This window comes from Acomys russatus, chromosome 20 (assembly GCF_903995435.1).
Source record: "Acomys russatus chromosome 20, mAcoRus1.1, whole genome shotgun sequence".
NCBI lineage: Eukaryota > Metazoa > Chordata > Mammalia > Rodentia > Muridae > Acomys > Acomys russatus.
In genome coordinates, this window is record NC_067156.1 from 52,240,315 (window position 1) to 52,254,752 (window position 14,438).

Below are 14,438 nucleotides of genomic sequence, written 5' to 3' on the forward strand. Positions count from 1 at the left end.
GAGGGGATATGAGGGTGGAACTGGAAGGAGAGGAAGGAGGGGGCTGCAATCAGGCTCTATAGTGATTAAATAATTAATGAAAAAATTCTAACCTTACGGAAAGAAAAACAAAAGCATCAAAACCCCAAAGGAAATAAAAACAAACTAAAAAAAATTGATAAGACAAAAAAAAAAAAAAATAAAGGGGGGAAAAACTAAACCATTCACACATATGCACATGTGCTCACACACACACAACCATGGAGTCTATTTTGTGTCATCAATTACTCCTGGGCATGAAGCTTGCCCTAGAGTGTGGTTGATACAGTGGCACTGTATTGGAGAAACTGATGTGCTCTTTCCCAGCAGATATTAACTTTAAACAGCTTCTTGGTTAAGGTGGGGGCTTTGAGTCTACTCTCCTTTTTAGTGCTGGGATTTGTTTTCTCCTTTTCTGGTTTGAACATGTGTGGGTCTTGTGCACACTATTAGTCTCTGTGAATTCCTATGTGTATCAGTCCTGTCATGTCTGGAAGGCACTGTTTCCTTGGAATCATCGGCCACCTTATGCTCTTACAATCTTTCTGTGTCCTCTTTTGTATAGACTCCTAAGCCTTGAGAGAAGGGGTTTGCTAAAGACACCCCATTTAGAACTGAGTGCTCCAAAGTCTCCTCTTTCTTTTATTTCTAAATTTTTTGTTTTTGTTTTTCCTTGTTCTTGTTCTGTTTTGTTTAAGACAGGGTTTCTCCGTGCAGCCTTGGCTGTCCTAGACTCAATTTGTAGACCAGGTTGGCCTTGAACTCATAGAGATTGGGCTGCCTCTGCCTCCCTGAGTGCTGGGATTACAGCATGTGCCATCCCACTCGGCTTGCTGCAAAGTCTCTTATTCTCTGCATGCTCTCCAGTTGTAGGTCTCCTTGATAATTGTAGGTTCTTGGCCATTTTTACAGAGTCATGTCTGGGCTCTATTTCATAGAGTGGACTTTAAATCTGATTTTTAAAAGTAGCTGGTTACTTCTGTAACAACAGTGACACTATTGAACCAGGCAGGTCGCTGTTGTGGGTCTCAGGGCTTGCAGCAGGATGATATTGATGACTGCTTTTGTCCTCCAGTGGCATTCAGAGTACCGCTAGCACCACGAATACTAGTCAGTAGACGAAGCTTCAGTTTGGCACCAGCTTGATTGCTCCAAGTCTGATGACATATGTAGATGTGTCTTCAGCGATATGACCAATAGCCTTGGCAATAGCCTGAGATGCTTGTGTCATAGAAATGGGGGGGGGGTGTCCTTGGGACCCATTTGACCAGTGACTCAATACGATGTAACCTATCCCTAGAACTGAAGGTTTTACTGGATGTCATAAAGTGTCTGGTTAGGACTTCATCTCCCTATTGTATGGTGACGCCATTTAAATTCCTTTCATATATGTGGATATTTTAGGTTTCCATTTTTTCCAAAGCCTTTTGGTATTAATTTCTTTCCCCATATCCTTTCCTTTACATTGCTTTTCCATCCTCCTCACCACTTGACCCTACTCTAGCTGATTCTTTATCACTTTATAACACTGTACTGAATTTCTTTTCTATGGAAGATTCTCTCTTCTTCATTGGCCCCTTCATACCTACGTAACCTCTGTGGCTATTTGTATTGAAACTTGTTTCACCTAAACCTTGAAAACTACATCCATATGTAAAAGAATCTTTGCAATATTTGTCTTTCTGGGCCTGAGTCCCTTCCTCTGGATGATTATTTCTAGCTCTACCCATTTACATGAGAATTTCATGATTTTGTGTTACAGTTTTTAAAAGCTGAATAATAACACCCCATTGTATAAATAATACTCCATTGTGTAAATGTGCTACATTTTCATTATCCATTCATCGGTTGATGGACAGCTAGACTATTTCCAATTCATGGCTATTATGAACATAGCAGCAGTGAACACGGATGATCAAATGTCTCTGAAGTAAGATGTAGCATCTTTTGGGTGTTTGCTCAAGAGAAGCATAGCTGGATCTTGTAGTACATCAATTTCCAGCTCTTTGAGAATCCCTCACAATGATTTCCATAGTGGCTATACACGCTTGCACTCCCATCAGCAATGAATACATAATTCCCTTCTTCCAGCATAGTCAACAGAATGAGCTCTCATTTGTTTCATTGACCTCGGCCATTCTGACTGGGCTAAGAGGAAATCTCAATGTAGTTTTGATTTGCATTTCCCTGGTGGATAAGGATGTTGAATTTTTTTTTCTGAGCCTCTTGTGAGAATCCTCTGCTTAGTTTTATATGCCATTTTTTAAAAAGTTGGGCTGTTTGTCTTCTTCATACTAAGTATTTTTAGTTCTTTATACATTTTACTTACTAACACTTTACCAGATGTATAATCCGTGGAGATTGTTTCCCTTTCTGTAGGCTGCCCCCTCTGATCAAATGATGGCGGCTTCTGCTGTACAAAAGCTTTTTAGCGTCATGAGGCTCCTTTTGTTAGTACTTAGTGTCCTGTTCAGAAAGCCCTTCACTGTGCCACTGAGTTCAAGCCTATTCACTACTTCATCTTCTATGAGGTTCAGAGTATCTGGTCTTAGTTTATGGTCTTTGGTCCATTTGGAGTTGAGTTATGTGCAGGGTTATATATATGGATCTACTTGCATTCTCCTAGATGCAGACATCCAGTTTCTCCAGTTTTATTTGTTGAAGATGCTATCTTTGCCCTAGCACTTATTTCAGGCATCCATCGGTGTGTAGTTTTATATCTTGGTCTTTAATTCTACCCCATTCAACAACATGACTGTTCTTATACTGATACAATGCTTTTTTTTTTTTTAATATTACATTAGCTCTCAATATAACTCGAAATCTATGGTGGTAGTATCTCCACCATAGTTCTTTTAGTTATCATGTTTTTGTTGCTGTTGTTTTGTTTCTGTTCCATATGAAGTTGAGGATTTTTTTTTCAATTTCTGTGAAGAATTGTGTTGGAAGTTTGATGGAGATTACACTGAATCTGTAGATTACCTTTGATAGGATGGCAATTTTCACATTCTTACCAATTTTACCAATCCCTGAGTATGGGAGATCATTCCATAATCTGGTGTCTTCTTTAATTTCTTTCTGTAATGTATTAAAGCTCTTTATTACACAAATCTTTCACTTTCTTGATTAGAGCTATTTCAAGATGCTTCATTTTAAAATTCTATTGTGGACAGTACCATTTTCCTGATTTCTTTCCTAATTCATTTGTCATTTTGTATATCGGAAGACAACTGATTTCTATGTGTTGATTTTGTGTCCTTCTATTTTGCTGAAGTTTTTTTTTTTTTAACAGCTGTAGAAGTTTCCTGGTCAAGTCTTTAGAGTCTTCTATCTATAGAATCATATAACCTGAAAATAAAGCTACTCTGACCTCTTCCCTTCCTATTTGTGTCCTCCTGGTCTTATTCAGTTCTCTTATTGCTCTAGCTATGATTTCAAGTACTTCAAGTATATTGAATAGGTATGGGGAGAATGCACATCCTTGTCTTGTTCCTGATTTTATTGAAGATATTTGATTTTTTTCTCAGTTTAGGATTATGTTGACCAGGCTTGCTGTAAACTGCCTTTATTATGTTGAGATATGTCTCTTATATCCCTAGATACATCAGGACTTTTATCATAAAGGAATGTTAGATTTTATTAAAGGCTCTTTAAAAATTTTTTGTGTTAAATGAGATGATGTGGTTTTTTGTTGTTGTTTTGTTTTTTTACTTTCAGCCAATTTATGTGATGAGTTACATTTATTGAGTTACACATGATGAGCCACCTTTGAATATCTGATATGAAGCCTATTTGATTATGGGATAATCTTTTTAATATGTTCTAAAATTCAGTTTGCAAGTGTTTTACTGAAGAAAAATTACATCCATGTTCATAATTGATGTTGGTTTGTAATTTTCTTTTTTTTTATGGTTCTTTGTGTAGTTGGTATCAGGGTAATTATGGGTTTGTAAAAAGAATTAGAAACTGTTCCTCTAGTGACTATTTTGGGAAGTAGTTTAAGGAGTATAGGGTTAACAATTGTTTGAAAGTCTTGTAGAACTCTGCAATGAGTCCATTTGGTGCTGGGCATGGTTTGGTTAGGAGATTTTTTCATTCCTGCTTCTTTTTCACTTGGCCTTATGGATCTTCATAAATTGTTTATGTCATCTTGATTTAACTTTGGTAGGCTATATATGTCAAAATTAATTCATTTGAGGGGGTGTTCTAGTTTGGTGGAATAAAGATTTTTAAAGTATGCTCTTATGATGCTTTGGCTTTCCTCAGTGTCTGTTGTAATGTCTCCCGTTTCATCTGTAATTTTATTAATTTGGATCTTCTCTTTCTATCTTTTGGTTAATTTGGCTAAAAACATGTCAGTCTTGTTGCTCTTGGCAAAGAATGAACTCTTCATTTAATTGACTCTACTGTTTGTTTATTTTTGGTTTGTTTCTATTTCTCCTAATTTGATTATTTCTTCCCATCTACTCCTTTTAGGTATTTGTTTTTGTCTTATGTTTTAAGACTTTCAAATGTATCACTAAGTTATTAATGTCTGATTTCACCAGTTTTTTATTCTATTTTTGTATATGTAGGCACTTAGTGCTATGAATTTGCCTCTTTGGACTGCTTTCACTGTGTCTCATAGGTTTCGTTATGTCGTATTTTCATTTCCATTTGATTCTAAAAAGTTTTAAATTTCCTTCTTGACTCAATTTTCATTCAGTAGTGAGTTGTTCATCTTCCAATGAGTTTTTATACTTTTTGTTGTTTCTACTACTGTTCATATCCAGTTTAATCCAGGATTGAAAGATAGGATGTAGACTATTATTTCAATATTTTTTACATCCATTGCACTCTGTGTTGTGTCCCAATGTGTGGTCAATTTTGGAGAAATTTCCTTGGGCTTTTGAGAAGAAAACAATCATTTAGTGTTTGGAAATAATTCTCTGTAGATTTTGTTATGCCCATTTGATTTACAACATTATTTAATTCCAGAACTTCTCTGTTTAGTTTATGTCTGGATAACTTGTATATTGTTGAGAGTGGGTGTTGAAGTCACCCACTACCACTGTGTTACAGTTAATGTATCATTTTAGCTGTGGTGGTGTTTCTTTTACAAACTTAGGTACCCTTTTCTTTGGTGCATAAATGCTTAAAACGGTAATATCCTCTTGGATTTTTCTTTTGATGAGTATATACTGTCTGTCCCTCCTTATCTCTCCTGATTTATTTTCCTTCAGGAATCCCTGTTAATATATAAGACAGCTCTCTATCAGTAACCCATACCTACCACATTTGGCTGGGACCCAGAACTAGTCTTTACCAGGGACCCCACGGTCACCACATTTGGCTGGGACTTGGGGACCCCATAGCTGCCACACTTGGCTTGTACCCATATTGGGCAACAGCAACCAAAGAACAGAACACCCATCTAACAAGCATAAGACTAGCTATCTACACCAAGACCCACCTCCAGATGCCTTCCTCTTCTTTCTAGGTCTGCTCAGTGAAAGGCTGAATAGACAAAGACTAGCCTGTGCAAACAGGAATATTTTAGAAGCCTGATAATAGATTCGAACTGCAAATTAACTCTTCCCTGAGTCTCTGTGCTTTGGGAAGCCTGTTGTCTTAGCTAGATTTCTATTGCTGTGATAAAACACAATGACCAAAACTTAGGGGGAAAATGTTTATTTCAGCATACACTTCCAGGTAATGGTCCATCCTGGAGGCAAGTTAGGGCAGGAAATGAAGGCAGGCATGTGGAGTCAGGAACTGAAGCAAAGGAAGGCCACAGAGGAGTGCTGCTTGCTGCCTTCTCCCTCATCACTTGCTCAGCTTGCTTCCTTAAACACCCCCGCACCACCTACCCAGCAGTGGCACCATCCACAATGAAGTTGGCTTTTTCATATCAATCATCAATCAAGAAAATGCCCTATAGGCTTGCCTATAGACCAATCTGGTGGGAACATTTCCTCGGTTGATATTTGACTCGGGTCATTTGTGTCAGCTGTGTCAAGTTGACAAAGAACTAGCCAGCCAACATACCTGCCACGTTTTCAAAAATCACTTGGGTCAGTTCCTTAAAATAAACCTTCCTCAAACTAGACAAATAGATCATAGATAGATGGATGATGGATGAAGATAGATACATATGTACATATGGACAGACAAGGAGACAGAAAATAAACATGCCTTGCTGATTCTCTCTTTTTAAAAAGAGATTTGTTTATTTTTATTTTATTTGTGTGTGCATGTTTTCCTTGCATGCATGTTTGTACACCGCGCACATTCCCAGAGTGCTTACAGAGGCCAGAAGAGGGCATTGGATTTCCTGGATATGGAAATTACAGACAGTTGTTAGCTGCCAGGGACCTACTGAGAATTGAACCCAGGACTGAACTGAAAGAGCAGCCACTGCTCTCAATCACTGAGCCATCTCTCCAGGCCCTGCTATTGACCTTCTTTCTCTTGGGAACCTGGAATAATTCAGAAAGATATTGATTGAAACTAGGCAGAGTAATAATGTTATAGACATTGCTTAGCATTGAGGAGTGGGTTGCGCTACGAGACATACAGTTTATGAGCCTCATCTGAGAAATTATTAAAAATTAAATGAGGCATCAAAGCATTTCCTGTCCTGCCATGAATGAAATTGGCCGTGTGAAGGTGACTTCCTCCAAGTCCCACAGGGTTCATTAAACTCCCCACTCCTAAGTAATGCTCTGGATACCTACAGGTACCAGATGTTGCAGATGACAACTGAAGTGGGTCACACAGCTGTGAACTTCAAGAGAACCAGCACTAGTTTAAACTTGAGTTAAAATTCCAACGTTGGGGCTGAGGAGAAAGCTTCATTGACTCTGCAAGCATGAGGATCTGAGTTTGATCACCAGAAGCCTTTAAAAAAAATGCCAGGTATGCTAGTGCATGCTTGTATTCCCAGCACTGGGGAAGAAGAAGACAGGAGGGGCCAGCTAGCCTGCTGAGCAGCCACCCCTACCCTACTTGGGGAGTTGCTGGCCATTAAGAGACCCTGTTTCAAAAAATGGCATGTGGATCATGCATGGGTAATGACACTCAAGGTTGTCCTCTGGCCTCCACACACACATACTCACTCATGCTCACACCTACACTCCCACACATATGCACACACATGAATACAAACTTCAATGTTACTGGGGGAACGGTTGAGCTACTGCCATATTGTGTGGGATAGCGGTGGGTTTAAGCTGCTTTCTCATAGGTCGCTCGCGCTGACCTTATTCCCTTTATCGCCACAGTAAGCAGGCTAGGAGGAGGCATGTTCCCACAACATGATGAGGCTTTAGCAGCTGGGCCCAGGGCTTTTGGAACCTCCCTAGGGGCCCTGCTTGGAGGCTTGCATATTCTTGGCCCTTCCAGATACCCTCATTTCTGCTATAATACAATATACTGGTCTGAACTCCTGGGTGCCATCAAGTGCTAGGCGCCATCAAGAAAGAGAGCAAGAGAGATGGATAGATGTCTCTTGATTTAATAAGTCAAATCAGATTCAACTAATAACATTTCAGGGATTTTTCTGAATAATTTTGTCATTGTGAACTTGCTATAAAACTTGCTTGGCAACTTAGCCTGCCCTCAGTTGAGCAACCACAGCTGGAGAAGCTGGCCATCGGGAGGGTGAGCCTTTAGGGATAATCACGTTTTGTGGTTGTGAGGTCAGCCTCTCTGCAGAAGGGGCCTTAGCAAAAGGAACCAGAGTTGCTCAGTCCTAGCATGGTCCCCACCCATGCTCTTTGAACTGTTACCTACCTCACTCAACCTCGAGGTCCCCTGAGTAGTGCTTATCTTAGTTATCTGGGGGGTGTAGTCATTACTGTTGACCCAGAATACACAATGACCTTTATATTCCCAGGCTTGGGTCTCTTGACCAGAGGTTTGCTGACTTAAGCAAACGGGGAACGTTTGTGGAAAAGGATTCTTCTTGTTCACCAGATCCCTAGATCACTGACCACTTCCCTCTAGGACTGAGTCAAGGGACCACGAGTTTGTAGTCATTTCCAGGGCTCCTGCCCCTCTCCTTCCCTACCTTGAAGGATAAAAGAAACAGAACTGGAAAAGTGTTCAGCACAGATGGCATGGAGATCGGAAAAGCCATCATTCCACGTGAGGGGCTGTTGGTGGGGTAAGGTGTATGTACCCCAGAGAAGAATCCGAGGTAGACATGTTGGCAAGTACTCAACACCTTGCCGAATGGCAGGAGGGAAGAGCAGAGTAGGCCTATGTACCAGAGGAACATAAAGAGACACAGAGGTCACTAGAAGATTCTCTCCGAGGAAGACTTTTCTCAATTTCACGCTTGTCCAGCTAGCAGAAGCTGCCTCCTCTAGCCCTGAACAAGACCAGTGTCTGATGCCAGGAGTACCCAGTAAAGATGGAGTTACAGGGAACGAGTGGCTACAGAGCTGTAGGTTTCAACTGGGAGACACCGGATAACACTCGAAGACCTTTTGAGAGTTACAACTGTGGGGGCTGTTGCCATTCAGTGAGCAGAGGCTTGGCTGTCGTTCAAATCCCACAACACAGCACAGGACAACTCCCACCACCAAGAGCCTGCAGCTCCAGTCGTGCTCAATGCTAAGGCTGGGAAAGCCTGGCTTAGGCTAGCTTGGTTGCAGGAAACCCCTCCCCTCCAATATGTTTGATAATCCAGAAGACTGAGGAAGTTAATTAGTGATCTACAAGGACTGCCCAGAATTCAAGGGGACTTTGTGGCAAGATTTTTCAAGTCGATGAAGCTCAGAAACATATTTTCCCCTTTGGACTATTATTTCGGGACTCTGGCCATCCTTATTGTTGCCAAAACTATGAGACTGTTATTCTCCAAAAAGCAAATTTGCTGTTCCCACCACTTCCACCTACTACTGCATACAAGTTGGGAGGTGACACACACAAACTGAGGTAGGCAGTGTGTGTGTGCTTGTATGTTTAGAACAGTGTGAAATAAGCAACCGGGGGGGGGGTGTGGCAAAATTTACCTCAATGGCTTCTAAATTTTGCCCCTATATCACTTCTAAAATTATCTTTCATAATTCTTTTTATGTCTTCTGGGTGGTGAGATTTGCCAAGCCCCAAACAAGCTACAAAGGAGCTTGTTCCTGCCAGATCTCTCACGCTCAGAGCCCAAGTAACAGATGGAGCCGAGGTTGGCTCTTGGCTCTGCTGGTTGCCGTCTAGGTAATGGGTGGGTGACTTAGCCTTCCTGGCCTCAGTTCCCTCATTTATAAAGTGGAATGAATAATGCTGGCCTTGTAAATCAGCTGGAAGATTACAGAAGTACACAAAACCAGAACAGCCCTTGCTGTATAACACTAAATGACAATTCTTCCTTGTATATTCACCTCCTTGGGAGGTCTACTTATCACCTAACATTGGGATAGATACTGAAAAAAGGAAATTCTTCCATCTTGAAACACACCTAACCTAACACACATAGTCCTGGAGATAGCACTCTACTGTTAAATACAAAAGCTAAGTTGCTGTCTGTAGAGACATGGGTTCCCAGCTGAGCCTCCTGACACCACAGGGAGGAGGGAGTTATAGCCCATTTACAGATGAAGACCCTGAAGCTACAGATCTCTGACTGGCCTGAGATCACACCTTTGCTCCTAAATGGCAAAGGTGAATGGGATTCCAGGTGAAGTTGAGTCGTGAGCCCCCAAGCTACTGTTTCCAATCATCTGTTCCCCTTCTCAGCTTCATCTTAAGCTATGGCTTGAGCTTGGGAGCCTTGGATCATCTTCCTGTAGTTGGACCATCCTGCAGACTCTTTTTTGTTTGTTTGTTTTGTTTTTGTTTGTTTGTTTTTTGAGCCAGGGTTTCTCTGTGTAGCCTTGCCTCTCCTGGACTAACTTTGTAGACTAGGCTGGCCTTGAACTCACAGTGATCCACCTGCCTCTGCCTACTGAGTGCTGGGATTAAAGGTGTGCGCCACCACTGCCTGGCCCGTCTTGCAGACACTTTATTAGTAATTAGTGTATGCATGACTGGTATCAGCTGGAGGGTGTTCTCCTTGGTGTGTTACCCTGATTTAGTAAAACTAGCCCCTTAAGGTCCCGGCACTGAGAGGGCAAGTGGACGCAAGCTCCCATCTCTAACCAGAAGTTATCTCCAGTGGATAACCAGTCATAACACTGAAGGGCAGGCCACATGTCCAGCAGGAGATGACTAGCACAAACAAACTCAAAGGTATTTTTGAAGGTGGTTTTGTTTGTTTGTTTTAACTTTACAGGCTCTTTTTTTTTCTTATATATTATGGTTTCTGATTTCATGTTTTTATGGGTTTGCGGCATATGTGTCTCCGTGTCTGTATGCGTTTCTTGTGCTTTCTCTTTGCCTCTTTTTTTTCCTGTTTGTTTGTTTTGTCCTATTCTGTTTTTTGTTGTTGTTGTGATAATGATGATGATGATGATGTTTTTAGATATCTGTTTTCTAATGAGACAGAGAAAGAAAGGGTATGGATTTGGGTGTGTTGGGAAGATCTTGGGGGCTGGGGGAGGGAAAATCACAATTAGGATATATTTATGAAAAAAAAAATCAGTTTTCAATAGAAAAGGGGAAACCAACCAACCAACAACCAGCCAACAACCAGCCAAATGACCAAACGACCTCTCCTCCCCAAACTAGCTACTTAAACTTACGCAACCTGGCATTCTCTACAGGAGGCGGCACAGATACATGAGTTACTTTCTCTGTTTGAAGAAGTCCAGCTGAAAACATGCATTCACCCCCAAACACCATTGAGAGGGCCGACCGAAATGCACTGTTCTGTTGAACTGGTCTGAGACACACTGACTCTCTGTGAGGATGCTCACACTCAACCGGTTAGGTACTTTTAGCAGTTTCTTATGTCTTGGGTAAACTGAAGTAGGGAGTGATAGCGAACAGGGTCTGTTCATGGTAAAGAGCTCATCCAAACTCCAAGTTGTAAGAGAAAATAATATCCATGGAGAAGAAATGTTTGAGACTTACTACACCCAGAGCCATGGAATACCAGGCCCAAGACGACATACCTCACGGTTTAGAAGGAGGAAACAAGTGTAGGAGATCCTTAGGTGCCTGCTACCCCTTGCCCAGGAATACAGCCCTACCCGGAGCCCGCAAGGTGGACACTGCCCCATATGCAATGCATTCCCAAACCCTGAGCAGGTAGAAGAGTTGTGTAGTGGGATGAAGAGCAACGGTCTTTGGGAAACCTATAACTTATGTAATGGGACCAGTACAGACTGATCGTATTTCTTTTGGAGAGTGAGAGTCTGGGAGCTGAGAAACAGGTAGTTTGCGGCACAGCAGATGTTAGAGGCGATGTGAAAGCAGCACTCCGATGGAAGGATCTGGAGTGGCTCCCGTAGTCTGGGAAGTAGACTAAAGTTACATGGGAATGGTAATGCATAGTGCACACAGACGCCAGGCAGAGAGGAGACTGAGGCAGTCGTGCAGAGGAGGAAGCCTTCATGTGACATATGTGTGGGAGGCCATGGTCTCCATAGTCATCCAGATGCCCAGATGAAGGACATAGTCTCTGTTTGGGGGTTTCCCTATGTGCCCACTGAGGTCTCAAAACACATCACATCCTATTTTGTGGAGCTAGCTGAAGTGGGTGGTTCTTCTTGGCACGCAAATGGGCCTGCTTGGAGAATATCTTCTAAACATTTAAGGGATTCTCCCTTCAAACCATGTCACCCAGCCATGCTCCCTTGAAGCAGAACATTATGAGGCATAAGCTGGCCTGATATCTTATGTATCAAAAAAGACATATGTCACATGCCTTAGGCATTGGCACTCCAGTGCAGGAAACAGTTGTTACATTCCCTGGAAAACCTCACTGGGTAGCAGAGAGAAGCTTTTGCAGGGTCATGGCCCTAGTCATCTCCCACAGAGTTGCTATGATGTCCCCAACAGTAATGCTAGATGTCCCCTAAAGTGATGCCAAGTCAGAGGTGGACAAACATGTTTCCATCAGCCAGCTTATTAGGCTGTGTGCTATCTGTCTTTCTTTCTCTGCACTGCCATAGAACGAAGCAGTAGCCCCATCTTTGACCTCTCTGTATGGTGAGTAGCCTATGCTTGCCCATACCTTGACTGGGCCTCACACACGTGCCTTGCATGTGACTCCTAGTGACACAGGGTAGAAATGTCAGTATATGGTCTTCGGGAGCCCCGGCTGGCTCTACCTTTGCCTTGCTGTGAGACACGGCTCTTTCCAGACTCATGATTACAACAAAGTGATACTCACAGCCGTCTAAACCAAACAAACCATAGTCAAGATCCATCACCATAGAGCCCACATGAAACCGGCAGAGTTAGCCCAGCTTTGCTGAAGCACGGAAAGCTGTTAAAGGCCATGCTGTTTCTTGCACAGCACATTTGTGAAAATAGCCCAAGTTATAATACCTTTTAAGAGATGTAGTTATCAGGCCTGCTGGCTCATGCTTTTCATCCCAGCTATGCACGAGGTGGAGGAAGGAGGAACACAAGTTTGAGCCCAGACTGTCTTGGAAATATTTTAAAGGAAGATAGGATATAGCTCAGTGGCAGAGTATTTGACTAGTACAAGTGAGACTCTAGATTCGACCCCTAGTACTGAAGTGACTAAAGTAATGCCATCTTGTCTTGACTCCAAGCTGTGTCTACGTAGATACTTCTTAGCACTCTACAGCCATGTCTGCCTTGGCAGCACAGTTGGGATTTTTCACGACCCCGATCATGGTCCATATGTATTAACCAAAATGAATAATGTTTATATAAACTGAAATAGCTGATAAAGGTACACATGAAAATAAATTGTTATGTTGTGATGGAAATAACTAGCATGTTCTGTCAAAACAAATGTCAAAAGGTTAGTCTAACCCCCATCTAACATTGATGACGCTGTGGGCTTTGCCTTTAAAAAGTACTGTACCCCTTGAGTTTTAGTACCAAGAGTCTTTCTGAGGAGCTAGCCTACTCTCTGCCACTGACCAAAATAAAGGATGCTTTGTACTTTTCATTGGTTTAATAAGTATGGTGATCTATAATTTTCTCCCATGAATCATTTCAGCACCACCAAAACAAGCAAACAAACAAACATCCAATGAAATGTTCCTGGATGGAGAGAGGACACAATAGAAAGTGTTCAAATGTGGCCAATGGCAGCCCTAAGCATAAGGTGGTGACAAGAGAACCCTAAGGGACAGGAACTATGGAGCACAGGGCGTAGCCTAGAATTCCACTGTGTCTCTCCAGGAGTGTCTCCTGCTGACCAGATCTGTAGGATTCAGTTGTATTTTGTAGAATAAAGTTTTTAAATACTCTCCAAGTACCTTAGCCATTCTAAACACTGAAGTTCTTAGCTGCCTGTCAAACTTCATCTGCCCTGCCCCCTCTGCAGTGATGTGATCGGGACTGCCACATAACTATGAAAACTGCAACCTCCAGCCTCCCGCGCTGTTGTTGGTGGCCATGTAGCTGACTGACCAAAGGGACGTGAGCAGAAGACCACAGTTACACCTCAGCTGACATAGGAGTAGAGCGGGCACATTTGCTTCATTTTCTTCCCGCTCCCAAGGGTAGCCCAGGCCATGCAGACCAGGACGGTGCTCCTTATGTATTGCTCAGGGGTCAGCACTGTTGCCCCTCTGCAGTGGAAATAGCAGCTAGTGGCTGCACACAAGTCATTGGGAGCAGTCAATGGTGTTCAGTTCAGTTGACTTTTTCTTCCATATGGTAGCTAATTTACCCTGTCACCTCGAATAGCAAGTTACAGTTGTGAGTGTGCCTAGAGGACATTTCCAGAAAGGATCAACAAGGAGGAAGAGCACTGTGGAGATGGTGGCACTGCCCCATGGCCTGGAGGCCTGGATAGAATGAAAGGAGAGAAAGAAAACATCAGCTAAATGTCAACGTCTCACTCCTCTGTGCTTTCTGGCTCACTAGGATGGTATGAGCTGCTTTTCCCACCTATGAAATGCTGAGCCAATCAAATCTTTTCTTTTTCAGGTTGTTGCTGTCACATATTTTGTCTAAGAGATGCAAAAGTAATGGAGATGCAAGGCATTCGTGAAAATGTGTGCCCTGCATCAATCAATTTATGCCAAGGCAAACTCTCAAGCTCTTTGTGGACACACCCTGTAGGCCTCCCTGCATTAGAGCGAATGCAGGAGGTACACAATGACTTGAATCCTGACAAATACCCATGTGGAATAACTTCCCTGGACAAAAGCAAAACAAAACAAAAAATTAAACAACAGTAAAAAGTTTTCTTCCACATGGACCGTTGCCTGGTGAAAGCGTTCTCACAGGGGTTCAGCTTTCCCCATAAGCCAGTGGGGTTGTTTCTAAAAGGCAGACCATAAGGATGACTTTAAAAGTCACCCAAAAGGCCACACAGCCAGGTTCTATTGAGGCTCATTCGTATATCT